The sequence below is a fragment of the Brachyhypopomus gauderio genome, chromosome 4, assembly GCF_052324685.1.
Source record: "Brachyhypopomus gauderio isolate BG-103 chromosome 4, BGAUD_0.2, whole genome shotgun sequence".
NCBI lineage: Eukaryota > Metazoa > Chordata > Actinopteri > Gymnotiformes > Hypopomidae > Brachyhypopomus > Brachyhypopomus gauderio.
Genome location: NC_135214.1, coordinates 18,433,542 through 18,446,083, shown reverse-complemented (window position 1 = coordinate 18,446,083; position 12,542 = coordinate 18,433,542). Strand labels below are relative to the sequence as shown.

General features: G+C 45.6%; 1 long non-coding RNA gene across 1 annotated transcript in view; it reads left to right on the top strand.

Moving 5' to 3' along the window:
- Window positions 1–12,542, top strand: part of LOC143512480 (uncharacterized) — a 74,310-nt gene that overhangs the window by 18,884 nt on the left and 42,884 nt on the right. Inside the window, exon 5 of the long non-coding RNA XR_013130469.1 lies at window positions 5,856–5,985. This is a non-coding gene — a long non-coding RNA (uncharacterized LOC143512480). The remainder of the gene's footprint in view (window positions 1–5,855; window positions 5,986–12,542) is intronic.

Below are 12,542 nucleotides of genomic sequence, written 5' to 3'. Positions count from 1 at the left end.
ACCCAAGGTAATAGTATTTTATACATTTGTGGCAGACTGTATTATGGCCTCTGCGTTTTTAATGGCAATTCATAAAGAAATAACATGCTTAAAACCAACGCATTGTAAACTAATAAAAGTTGGCGTAAGAACGAATAGTGAGACTCCTTGCAGACTTTCTTCATATTCTCATATTGTGTTCTTACAGGTGTTAGGCTGTGTGCTCTCTATGTGCCTGTGAAAATAAGTGAATGTGTGTGAGTGTGTGTGTTCGTTCTAGCATGTGTTTTTGATAGAGAGCACATTGCAGGATTGGGACAGCATAAGAGTTGCAGTGATCGAGGGAGCAAAAGAGAGAAAGAGAGAGAGAGAGAGATCAGTGTGAGGCTGATGGCGTATCTCAAGGAGAGCCCAATGACAGGGCTGTCGATGTATTCCCTATTTGAGCTTATTTTTAGAGCTGCCATCAGGGCCCTCATGCATATTTCAATAGATCTTTTGTATATTAGGAGCGAGCGCGCTCCGCAGACGGGAGTGAGGACTAGCACAACACGACTGTAAGAAATATGGGCTTGATTCCTCTATCTGACAGAGGCTCTCTGCGCCACCGCAGATACGTCCACTTTGACTTTCAATAGATAGTAGAAGAACTCCATTGATTGCATTAGGAGGCAGGAACACAGGGATGACATTGACCCAGGTGGCACAGGGGAGACTGCAGCTATCATGCTCCAGTTTGCACGGGATCGGCCCTGGCTTTGATTAATTAACGCACGCGGTAGGCGCGTGTATGACACGCCGACCGTGCACGCCCGTCTTGGTTTGTCTCGTGCTCTGCCTCCTGCATTCTTTCGCTCGTTTCTCTCTCGTCTCGCCCTCTCTGCGGACGGAGCGCTGGATGGACGGTGGCTTGGCTGAGCGCTTGAACCCTGGTTCCGCGGGAGCGAGTTGGGAGGAGTGTCACGATGAATTCTGATGGGAGTCACCGGCACATCACCCTGCAGATATATCACCGCTCAACCGTACGTTATCTCCTATAATGCTTCAATTTTCGCCGTCTGATTAAATCAAAGTTTATGAAGCTGTCATCGCCTCGCCCATGATGGCGCCATAATTTAACGGTAATGCCTGCGTTCGCTGCCACCCCCCCCCCTCAAACCCCCCACCCTCCGTCCCCCAACCCGGCCCCACCACACGCCCCGGGTAGCATGGAGCTTGGCTCGCCACGTGGAGGCGACTGATCTCAGATCAGCTGCTCCTGCACCATCCCTGGACTCTGGCAGCCTGCTGGGCAGAGGAAGCCTAATTCGGAGGTGCAGGAAGTCCGCCGCTGTCCTACGATTTCTGGTCTACAGCGCCAAAGCTGGTCAGAAGAGTGCACGGCGCAGCCGTGGGGGTGGTTCCATGGCGAAATACGATGGCTCTTTCCATGAGCTCCGAGTCTGGGAATGCTACGGCCCACGGGGGACCTGGTGGAATGTTGCCTCGGTGTGTTTGAGCTGGAGCAGCAGGATCGTGGTTAGCCCAGTGCTGCCTGATGTGTTATGGAGTGTCCCCAAGACTTCCAGGCCCCCAGAACTGCATCAGTGTGGGAACAGTCTGATCACCCTCCCTCGTTTAGAAGGGAGTCACGCAGATTCCTGTTCAATGCATCACTGTATCGGCAGTTTGATCATTGCACACTGCAATTAGTGATTTCAATTGTGCACCTTGTGTGCGATTAAAGCACCATGTGTGATTAATCCAGAGTCCTCTCCTCGTTCAGGAAGTGAGTATTCTATACTATTATAGATAATACCACCAAGCAAATGAACAGATGATTCACAATAGTTGTCTGACAATTGTTCAGTCACTTTTCAGCAAGGTCTTGTTGCTGTAGGCTGGCACTATAATCTCTTCATTGTTTTTTTGTATATGTCATTTTGCAGTCCTAAGAGGCCGGGACCTATCTAACTTATTCTCACACTCACCATCACAGGATTACACCATCACAGAATTACACCATCACAGGATTAGACCATCACAGAATTACACCATCACAGGATTAGACCATCACAGAATTACACCATCACAGGATTACACCATCACAGGAATACACCTTCACAGGAATACACCTTCACAGGATTCTCTGTTACATGACTACAGAGTTGCAATCTCTGCCCAGACTTGCTCCTAGTCTGGATCTGGGTTTCTTGCAACTCACCACACATACAGTGATTTTAAATTGTTTTCTAGTAATTTACAGTGATTTTATGTGCTGCTTTCCTAAATAGAAAATTCAGTTTATTTCAGAGTTTCTTACATTACTGGCTCTGTAATGTCACTGCACCCTTTCAAGGTGCTTCAGAGGCAGGTCAGGGTTATCATGCAACTCAGGTGGGGCATCAGATCTCCATTATTAACTGTTGCAGATATTGGTGTGTGTGTGTGTGTGTGTGTGTGTGTGTGTGTGTGTGTGTGTGTGTGTGTGTGTGTGTGTGTGTGTGTGTGTGTGTATGTGGCTGTGTGTGTGTGTGTGTGTGTGTAAAATTGATATTGGTGAGTGTATGTGTGTGTGTGTGTGTGTGTGTGTGTGTGTGTGTGTGTGTGTGTGTATATGTGGCTGTGTGTGTGTGTGTGTGTGTGTGTGTGTGTGTGTGTAAAATTGATATTGGTGAGTGTATGTGTGTGTGTGTGTGTGTATATGTGGCTGTGTGTGTGTGTGTGTGTGTGTGTGTGTGTGTGTGTGTGTGTGTGTAAAATTGATATTGGTGAGTGTGTGTAAAATTGGCTTCTGTGATGTCCAGTGCTTGTTCGAGTCTTTCGACTGTAAATTGCGGTGCTGGATTGGCTCCTGCTTACTGGCGCCAGCCGTCCTTCCTCTCTCTGTTTTACAGTCTCTCTCTCTCTTTCTCTCTCTCTCTATCTGTCGCTCTCTCCCTGACGATCAATACCTAATTCTACATCTCCGTGGCAACACTGATGTCAGGCAGGGTTGAGTACTGGCTGCTTCAACAAATCATTTCCTTTAAGCAAAGTGTAGTGTAATTGAGTACAGTGGGCCAGTCCACTGGGAACATTCGTTAAATTCCTTCTCTCTCTCTCTCTCTCTCTCTCTCTCTCTCTCCCTCTCATTCTCTTCCTCTCTCACTCACTCCCTCCCTCTCTCTCCCTCAGTATTTCTCTCTTTATGAGTATCTCTCTTTTCCCTGAATGTAAAGGAGTGAACTGACCCCTCAAAACAGGAGAAAGGTTACCATGGCAACTTGGTTTTCCTTCAGAATGGGGGCCAATCTCAGGATGGTGTGCATGTAACTCTTTCTCTCTGTCTTTCTCTCTCTTTCTCCCTCTCTCTCATCCCTCTCTGTCTCTCTTTCTCTGTCTCTTTCTCTCGCCCTCTCTCTGTCTCTCTATCTCTCTCTCTCTCTCTCTCTCTCTCTCTCTCTCTCTCTCGCCCACACTAGAAGGGCGGGGGTGGGTGGTGAGTGTGAGAGTGGGGACAGGTGGAGGTATGTGGGGGATATAACCTTCACCACACTGCGCAGCTCCACCCACACACCTCTTCATGGGACACGGCACACAGAATGGGAGGGAGCAGCAGGCCTGCGTGTGATTACGGGCAGTAGACCACAGCCCAGTGGGGGGCGGCGTGGCAGGTGGATTTACTGAGAGCTGTAGGTGAGCAAAATGTCATTTTGCCCGTCTGCCTGTCTCACTCTTCAGGTCTTCTGAACGCCAATGACTTCATGTGCTTATTTGGCTCAATGTGACTGAAATACAGTGGCCATGATAGTTCATTTTCCTGATTAGGCAAAATGCCTCTGAATCATTTTTCTTTATTGTTCCAGCTTCAGAAACAGGCACTGCAGTTTAATTTAAAGCGTTAGCATATTAAGGGAAGGTTTTAATGAGTTATTATACTTTTAGATTTATGCCTTACTGGTTCAAGGTTGTAATGTCCAATTGTGTAATAAAATAAAACACCAAATGAACAATTAATTTAATTAGATTACAGTGTAACTCTCGACTAAAACAAATAGCACATCAGGATTGTTTTTGATGTCACTGCTTAATTGTTCAATAATAATACATCATTTACTGAGGCTGAAGATCAGGTACCACGTTCTGCCATTAGACTTCTAACCAGCTATAATGCTCTCTCACTTGAACCATACGCTTCTTTCAGTTGTATTTATGAGGCCATGATGTACATTACAAGACAGCTGCAAAGTAAACACAGTTCACTTCACTTGGGTGCCTTTAGCACTGCTGTAGAAATGCATGAAAAGTCCAAGCTTGCCATGTATTTATGCGTATAGCAGTGACTGACAGCACGTGCGTTGCCGTAAGGACGGACGGAGCCCTGCGTGGCGTGTCTTACTGCTGGCGTCCTCGTGGCAGGCGTGCTGTTGCGATCGAAGGTCCTACGGCGACTTGCTGTTGAATCTTCCCCGCGATGCTCTAAACGGAGAAGTAAAGACGCAAAATAGTTCGCGTTCATTGGTATTCGTGACGCTCCTGCAGAACACGAGAATGACGAATGATTTGGTTGATTGTTCTATTATTATTGCACCATCTCGTTTGCTACAGAAGATGGTAGCAGGCTTCATTACTTTCAGGATGGGGAAAAAATGTCATATCTTCATCAGCCTTCTATTATCAGCCAGCATTGTAATTTTTATTATTAAAAATGGCAAACCCAGCAGTGTAATCTGACCGATCTGATTTGATCTTTAAGGCTATTATGGCGCAATGAATCAAAGCTATTGGCCATATATCCCCTCTCTGCCCAATCGCTTATATTTATAAGGCCGGCCTCACCCGTTGCCAAGACTCTTCTAAGAGCTCGTCATGTTTAAAGAGGAAGAGTGATGAGTGTATTATATTGAAGTTTATTATATTGGTCTTGCCTGTGAGATCTATGTGATCGGATCGCTCCCACACCACCAGGCCAGCAGGGCGTAGTCATGGGAGCTGTTATGTTTACACTCAGTGGCATCGTTTTTTTTTTTTTTTACATTAGCACACTCTATTTTCTGCACATAATACTGACACTCACTAATTAATATACGATATTAATGAGGCCTGTTTTCACACACTGCTTGAATTTTTTAGTTTGCACTTGTTTACATATTGTTAGTGCATTTAGCAGATTTCTGTTGCACGTCAACTGCACACGTGCATCATGGGTCCGTGTGCGTGGGTTTGTGTGCACGGGCTGTCTGGCACTGATCTATGGCTGCACGTGTGTGCTGTCAGACTAGGATGAGGTTAGGTGTGTGGTGTCACTCTGTGTCTCTCCAGCGGTCAGTCAGTGACATGGTGCACCATGACAGTGGCTTCATCTGCCAATCTCCCGGGCTTTATCGGGGCGGCACTTAGCTGGACGGCAGGAAGGTCGGCCAGACTGATTGTGTTTGCAAAGACAAACAGCTCGACCTTGGCAGCAGGAGTTTCCCTAACCTCCAGCAAACTGGGTTAAGCATAAAGCTGTACAATATATTGGTTGTTCATCGATATCGCGATCCTGACCTCCGCAGTGCTGACTATGCAGCCAGGCTTCTGTAATACATCACGTTTCTTCTTGTTTGCTGAGAGCACCATGACTAGTCTCACTCACTGGAGGGGTGTGCACTCTCTGGGCACTTTTGATAAATCACTGTATTCACATGATCCAACAAGCATGAATAGGTTTGCTCAAAATAATGTGGGCCAACCTTTAATCATACCACCCGTGTGTTGTCACAGCATTTTCCCCACAAATATATCACAAGCCATTGCAATATGTAGCAAAATAATCACAATATTTGGTATAAAGGATTGAAGCTGCCTTTAACTCGGGTGTGTATACCAATGATTGCTCCAGTGTGCGGCCTTTTTATTCTCTGGTTTGCCAGGAAGCCCTATCTGGGAATCAGACTGAAGGAACGGATCACCGGCGCTTCTCTCCGGACTACGGCCGTGCGCCGGACTTTTGCACACTCAGCACGGTGCGACTTGTGCCTCTGAACGGCGACCCTCGCAAAGGTCAGTGGAATACCCACGTCCTTGTCCCAGAACATCCTTAACGAGCAGCCCTTGGGGGGGGGGGGGGGGGGGGGGGGGGGGCTGGGGGGGTGGTCATCTCTACATCATGGCTGTCTGTCACCCTCCCGCTCCGACTTCTGTTGGCATTGCCGTGTGGGGAATTGGTGGCTCAGCGGAGACAGGAAGAGAAACCCCGTCCTCCCTGCCTGCTGCTGAGGGTTTTAACAGTATGGCTATTATACGTCTTTCATCTCCCCATTTAGGGGATGAAAGCACAAAGACTTTTCTGCTTTTTTCTAACGAGAAAGACTTCTTCTCGTTAAGCACGCTTCTAAGATTCTGTTGACATCAATGTTGTCTGTCTGATACACTTGTCAGCGGGTCGTCTTTCCTTCCCACGACTTTTTAAATTTGTGCTTTACCCGAAGCACCGTGCCCAGACATGGACCCTGTTGAGGGCTTTAAACTTCTATCAACCACTATAGCCCAGCGCGTTCATTTGATGGGAAGGAGATAGCAAGAACAACCATACCAAAATTATAGCAATACCAAAAAGGCCTTTATTAAAACAGAGATATCTCTGGGGATCTCACATCCTAACATTTACATCAGAGAGACCCAACAAGTGTTTGTGCATGCCGTCTTTATATATGATTTCTCCGCCCCCCAAACGCTTAGATCTTCTTCTATACCTTACATGGTGTTGTTCGAGCAAACATGATTTTGCTGTTCAAGCAGACATGACTTTTCCATTTGTTTCAACATATTAGAATATCTGTTAAAGGGATGCTGTCCTACACCGGTATGTTGTACTTCTCCTTTATCAGTCTAACACTGCGGTCCTCAACTTCCCGCTGACCGGGTCATCTTCCCTTTGAAACTCCTTACACATCATGATTTCCTAAGGCCCTTCTTAGGGTTCACAGCTTAAACACATCTAATGCAGCAGCTATATTCAATTACTATATTATGTTAATGGTAAGCAAAATATATTGTTGCTAATGCTAGTGCTAAGCAAAACCCAAAATCACGACAACCCCCTGTGGTTTAAACAGGCCTGGAAGCCCACGCCTTCGCCGCGCGATGCAACACTTTTTACTCCTGCTTCAATCTCCGGCCGCGCAAAGTGAGTAGCTGCCGTTATACAGCTGTATTTGGACCCGGCTGGGCCACTAAACACCCTCCCTTTATGGAGGCTGTGCTGCGGTAGCGCGTGCTGAATTAGCCCCCGGGTGTCACGTGCGCCGTCTAGCTCGGCCCCGTCGGCGTCTCCGCTGCCAATACTGCCTGCGCCGCTGCTTTATTATGTGTCACTTCGAATAAGGGCAAACTCTGGGGCTCTGCATGTGTGTATGTGTGTGTGTGTGTGTGTGTGTGTGTGTGTGTGTGTGTGTGTGTGTGTGTGTGTGTGTGTGGCTTGGCAAAGGTGTGAAACAGAGGTGAAGATGTGCTCCGGTCAGCTTATCACAGCTGTGTGCGTTTGAGTGTGTGTATGTTTCTGTGCCCACACGCACGTGTATGTGTGCGTGTATACGCATGCATGCATCTGTGTGTGTGTGTGTGTGTGTGTGTGTGTGTGTGTGTGTGTGTGTGTGTGTGTGTGTGTGTGTGTGTGTGTGTGCTTTTGTGCATGTGTGTCTGATGTGTATTTTGCCAGAGCACTGGATTGGAGAGGTGCTCCAGATACATGTGCTGTCATGTCACACAGTCCCATTAAAGCGGCCCTGTGCTATGAGACCTGTTATTTTTACCCAGCCTGCACCTGGCCGCGTCGCCTGCCTCCAGACCTGCTGCGGCCTGCTTCCCTCCCTCAGCACTGTCGGGTGTTCCTGCACACACACCCATCATCATTCCTGCAATTAAGGCCCAGCCCCAACTCCTCTCTGTCCCACTGTCTCTCTCTCCCTCTCTCTCCCTCTCTCATGGCACACAATTAAAGCAGTATTGGTGGTGGGTGAATCTAGGGGGAAGCCTGCACTTCTGATGGCTATGGGATTATCTCCTGTCCTTTTTACCCATGGCCCTTAAAAAAATCATTTGTAAACTCCCCAGTGTAATTATGGAGACCTATGATTAATTGTCCCATAAAATTAGCCTCGGTCTCGCTTTCATTTTTTACTGCTGCGAATATTAATTAATGTTAACTCTCTCTCTCACGTTCCTCCTTTTCTCTCTCTCTCTCTCTCTCTCTCTCTCTGTCTCTCTCTCTTTCCCTCTTTTTTAAAGCATATCTTTTGAATATTCATCTTGGGCATGAAAAATGACCCTTGACTCATGCTCTGTGTTGGTGCGCTGACTCTCATATATACCTTAAAATACATATCTTGAATTAAAAGATGTGTTTCCAGTCATAAATAATGTTTACAGGAGGTCAGTGGGTGAAGTAACCAGGCACTTATGTAAATAATCTCTCATCTTTAGGCCATGGATGTCAGAGAATATGCAAATGAGAGTCCTGGCTTTTGCTTTCATGTACAACATGTGTCACATTTGAATAGCTGCATGTTTATTTAACCCTTGTGATAAATGGCAAGTTGAATGAATCCTATTAAATCTCATTCAGCATATTGTCATACTGTAATGTGAAAAACCCAATGTCACCTTGAATAAAGAATGTGCCCAAAGAATACATTTGTGTAATAGTATGGTAATTCACACTTAGCTCTGAATCGTATTAGCATTACAATCATGCTGTAAGCATACGGCAGGAGAACGAATGGTGAGATACCAGCATTCTGATCTGGATTTAAGCTAAGCTAAAACGCATGGCTGATAAAGTATCAATATAGTGCTACAATGAACATCTTAATGAAATGTTTTTGTCTTCAGCTAAAGGCAGGATACATTGATCCGAGACATATTTGTGGTACTCTGTGCTTCGAAAAAAATCCCAGCTGAATGCAGAGGCGAGAAAAGCAGAACCTTTATAAGCCAATGGGGCTCAAATTTATGTACCGCAAATGGCGCAATTGGGTCTCACGGGAGCAAATCACCTCTCTGCGCGAGTAAAGCAAAACGGCGGCATTACAATGTCCTCATAGAAAAGCATCGTAAAGGCGCTCGCACTTCTGTGGAGATGGGTATTGATGGACTGTGGTGATATATGGAAGTGCAAATTGGTCTCTCCCGCCGCCACTGGGACGAGAGAGAGGGGCGCAGCCGTCGCAAATGGAGGCGCGTCTGCGACTCTTCCTGGACGGCGAGCGCCTCTTTCCGCTTTGGCCGCTTTCCAGAGAGGAAGAGCGCCCGGTATCAGAGCCTCACCTTGAGCCAACACGTAATTGCCAGAGATTTCAGATAATATCGATCTTTTCGTAGAAAGAACCTGGGAAAGAATGAGCCAATAAAAAGTAAAACCCATGCAATTAATTTAATTACACGCCATTAAACTGCCCCAGGGGTTGTACGTACCCTTCATTACTTAGGTTATTTATGCTCTTCCACCCAGATTGCATTTGCAAAAAATCTAAATCTGAGTCTTTCCCCAGTATTTTTGGTATTTCCTGTCCAGATTCCTCATTTTATTTATTGCCGTGTGTATTATGCCAACACAGAAGACACTGGAAAAAGAAGAGTTTACATGATTAAGATATGACAAGTAGTTGCAAGTGAATGAAATACGTCATAGCAAGAATTCTAGCCAAAACAAACTCATTTAAACAATAAATGTCTTATTGATGTCATGTTTTGTTTGCATGCGATCATTTGCCACGGTTTAATCATGAACTAGTTTGTCAGTGTAGACTTCATGCTTCCTGGTTAGTTTAATGACTGCATGTCATAGAGTGCCCTTGATTTGTCAAAGAATATAGACTTTTTAATTGTATTCAGCATGTGTGTAAAGGTGAGTGTTCAAAAAACTGAGATGTGGTTCTGGGGGTGAGCTAGGCGAAATGTGTTAGCTGTGGTGACTACACAGGTTGCCGCACCTGTCGTCAGGTCCCTGGTCCAACGCACGGACGTGAGGTGGCACGTGGGTGTAAGGTGCATACCTCACCAGCAGTGTCTCTCACTCTCAGTGTCACTTTTCATCATGTCCTTCACTCTATTGCAGTCCAAAGCCGTTTATTGACTTTACACTCATATTGAATATAGTGATTCAATAATTCAGTGAACAAAGTCTTGCATTTGTCCATTTTCCTTGTTACATTTGTATGTACGGCAACATTCCTGATTTAGCACGCTGTCTGTTTTCCATCTGCATTGATAGTTGCATAAATCAGACCGAATGGCTATGATTGAAAGCTCTGGGCTAATGCAAAAACGGATTGATAAAAATCAAATGATCCCAATTTTGTTACAATTGGTCAGCAAGGAGTTGTATCTGCATCACGATTGGGCAGGTGGAATCAGGAGGTTGATCTCGTTGCCCCGACTACGATAATGAGATGCTCGTGTGTTTCCTGTGAGGCAGCGTTGCATTTCCGTTTAACTTCATGAGCAGACTCTTTATTAATGCAGCTCTTCTCTTCCGTCTAATAATCCTACAACACAAATAAAATAAATTGTGATCAATGGAGGTGAGCAGAGACAGATGAGCACTCTGTCACCACAGAGACATTGCCAATTTATCTCTTTAATGCATCTCAGCGGGATTCCCACTAAAGGGAAGAGATTACGGACGACTTCTTTAGTACAGAGCTATGAGGGAGTTATGCATACACGACCATAAGACTGAGAAAAACTGCTGTCTGCTTTATTTAAATTCTCTACACAACTGGGAAGGAGTTGGGGGTTTAGAAGCCTAGTTTTGTGTGTGTGTGTGTGTGTGTGGGGTGTGTGTGTGTGTGTGTGTGTGTGTGTGTGTGTGTGTGTGTGTGTGTGTGGGTCCAATACCCCCCCAGCACACATGCGGTTAAAGAGCTCTTGGAGCCCTGGAGCTGCTCTGTGCTCCAAACAGCATGATACAGGACCTAGAGGAGTTATAACTACTCATCACTTGCTCTTCTTTCTCTCTCTCTCCGTCTGTCTCTCTCTCTTTCTTGCTCTCTTTGTCCTATGCATCACTAATTCACTTCCTTAATGATGTTTTACACTTGTTCATTTATCATAACAAATGGACAGTTAATATGTTTGAATAGATGTTACTATTATTTACTGTATTTTTTCACTGTCATTTCAACTGAAAAACCTTCAGTGTTTCATTCTCTCCTGTCATGTTTCCAGGTGTAATTCTTATGTTTTAATTATTTCTTATGTTTTAATTATTTCTGATAGGTTTGTCTTATTTTCCTTAAAGAATAACATTATAGAAGTCTTTCCGAGTCCATGGATTTTCTAAGCTGTGACCAGGTCACCAGACAGGCCGCAATAAGGGAGAAAGAGAGAGAAAATGCTTTGACGTCTTTGACACACAGCCCCTTCTCTTTGGGCTGCTCCACTCTTAGAGAGCGATTGTCTGGTATTTCACCAGGCCCAAGGTCAAATTTAGCTCGGCTCGTAAATTGTTTTGTTTGATGGGCCACATTTGCCTCAATAGCAGGGGGAAGGCCAACCTCATAAAAACCGGAGTGGGGGTGGAGGTGGTAGATGGAGGTGTAGTGGAAGTGGTGGGTGTTTGGGCTCGGACGGCAGCATTGTTGTCCTGGGCCAGGTCTGGGAAGATGACTCGAGATTGATTGTTGGACAGGAGGCTAACTGGCCTCAACACCCTACAGGCCGTGTGTCTGGGTTTTAGAGAATACGGTGGGTGAGAGCCATCTTACTGTGATGTCTCTAAATGCTGTGCAATGCATTCTGGCCCATCGCATCCCATTAGAACAGAGCCGCATGCCACAGCCACATCTGAGCCATGTGGTCATGCATGGTAGTCCAGTAGAGTGGTTGAAGTCACATAAAGTGTGGCTTCACAGTGTAGCAGCCTAAAGCTAGGTTTATACTTGATGCGAGGGTCCGCGCGCCGAAAATGACTTAATCGCGGTGGATGTGCCCCTGCGCGAAGGCCCCACACTGGCGAGGTTGTGCACCTTTCGAATTTTGCCGCCGTGTTTCAGCGCAATTAACAGTCATGTTTGCAGGGTTCCTACACCTTTACAAGGTGGAATTCAATCACTTGTACGTCATATTCGGGGTCCATTTCAATATTTCCCAGCACGTTAAACTTAATTAAGTTAAATATTTATACATATACTCGAAATGATTCGAAATAATTCACTTTTTTATCACATTATTTAATGGTTGTTTATTTTCAAAACGCCCAATTTTAACGTCTTCACGTTCTCTCATGTTTCGTCCTGGAATTACAAGAGGCTCGTATTTGTTAATGTAATACAAGAGAACTGTTCAGTCAGACATCTATTTCTTGTGAAACGTAGTAGTTACTGTGACGGGCATGGTGAGCGACTAAAAAGGAAGCGATCACGCCAAGTCTCAGGGAAAAAGGATGGTTTAATTGAAAGTGTGCAAACCAAAAACCTGTGCAATAGATCCAAATTAAGGATATAATGACCAACGGTCAACTGGTACAAAGACAAGACATATAAAGGCAAACAAACGACCCTCAGGTGAGACGGATCACGGGCTCCGCCCACCTGAGGGACGCACACGACGTAACAAAA